Genomic DNA, 1,982 nt, shown 5'->3' with positions numbered 1-1,982 from the left:
GGCAGCCCTGTCACCACACAGCTGGGCGAACAGGTTTCTCAAGACAGGACAAGGGGTAGGGCTGACCCTAGAAACTTAGCCATTGTCTACAGTTCAGAAGAAGGGCTTGGCCTTGGGCCACAGCTCCTGCAAGGCATGACTGGCACATGTGTGCGCCCACACGCTCGTATGTGTGACTAGTACTTATGTAGGAAATGCTGGGGAGTCGTGATGGATACATAGAATTTTGAGTCCGATGAGCCCAGGCTCCTGTAGTTTTCTCTGCTCACCAGCATCTGAGAGGCTGACAGCTGCTGTCTTCTCTGCAAACGTCCCTTTTAGGAAGGACCAGAGCTGAGTCCAGGAGGAAAGCTGAGCCCTTGGTGGCGGCAACAGAGCAGATGGGTCTGGCCAAGGAAAGTTCAGCCTTAGGAACACAGGAAAGAACGATGGCTTTGAAGTAAGACAAACACACGTTTGAATGACAATACTTCAGCTTCTTAGCTGTGTGACCTTAGGCAAGGTGCCTCGCCTTTTTTGAGCTCACTGTCTCCAGACACTGGGCCTGAAAGTTGTGAATATTAAAGGAGAGAATATAAAATTAGATAGGAATTCATAAAAGAGAGTGATACAGATAAGAACTCTTTCTCTTTTTTAAAAAAAATTTTTATTGTTATTCAATTACAGTTGTATGCCTTTTCTCCCCATAGAACTCTCTTTTAAGACCTTGCCTTGGAGAGCAGGGAATTCAGAGCCTTCTGTTTGCATCCCAGGACTCGGAAAGGTTGCACTTTTCAGAATGTGCAGTTCAAGAGATGGCCACTAGGGGGAGGACTAAGACAAGTTTTAGCACCTTTCGTCCCGCGGTCCCCCGGGCAGAGACGTGGAGGTGACTGTCCTGTCTTCACTTCCTCCCTGCCCTTTTCATGTTGTATTCTAGCTAAACTTCCACATACAATATCTACAGACAAATGAGGGACTCACTGGGCTTTATATTTTGAAGCGAAATGTCAAACACTCAGACATTCCTGGCAGGCAGGAGCCAGAGTGTCAGAAAAATCTCTGATTCCATTTCTCTCCTCTCAAACTTGAACTTTTAAAAAAATTCTGTGTCACTTACCTAATATATTTCTGAAAATATGCAAATGCATATAGTTTTCTGTACCTCTCTGAAACTTTTGCAAACTTTCCCTGGAACACTGTCGCTGTCTCTCAAATATGCTGAAAGTCCTTGAAATGCTGTGACTTTCTGTAAATCTCTGAAATTCTGAATCTCTACACAGATGGCTTTTTCTGAATTTATCCACTTTTTGAAACCACGCATTCTTTCTGAATCTCAGAGACTAGCTCCATCTGTCTACCACAGCTCGTTCTCATTTCACTGATGGGCACCAGGCCAAGACAGGTGCTGTTTTCCACAAAAGCTCCCTCCCTACTCACCACCCTCAGGATTTCACCCACTGCCTCGCACTGGAAGCCCCTCCCTTGCTTCAGAAGAAAGTGGAGATCAGATCCCTTCCCACAAAGGAGTTTCAGCTTGAATTCGAGCAAGAGAAGAGAGCCAGGCCCCTTGGAGCCAGTCAAACCCAAGTTTGAGTTTTCTTTCCCTCATCTTACCTTTTGTGTGACATTGAGCAAATTGCTTTTCCCCTCCTTGTCTCTCTTTCCCAGCCTAGGGGAACTAGTGTGAGATTGGAGGTCAGAGGCTGGAGACATTTGTGTGGGGGTTTCGCGAGCCTCTGGCAGAGAGAGAAAGTAATTCAGAGAGCCCATTGAATTTAAGAAATTGTCATTAAAACTGCCCACAACATTGCCTCCTCTGCAGACTCTGTGGGGCTGTGGACCTGCAAGAATTAGTCTTACTCCCTCCCCAGCTTTATTGAGGTATGATTAACCAATAAAATTGTAATATATTTAAAGTGTACAACGTAATGATTTCCTATACCCATACATTGTGAAATGATTCCCACAACTACGTAATTAGCACATCTATCAACTCACAA

The sequence above is a fragment of the Desmodus rotundus genome, chromosome 3, assembly GCF_022682495.2.
Source record: "Desmodus rotundus isolate HL8 chromosome 3, HLdesRot8A.1, whole genome shotgun sequence".
NCBI classification, from domain to species: Eukaryota; Metazoa; Chordata; class Mammalia; order Chiroptera; family Phyllostomidae; genus Desmodus; species Desmodus rotundus.
Note: the sequence above shows the minus strand (reverse complement) of the source record.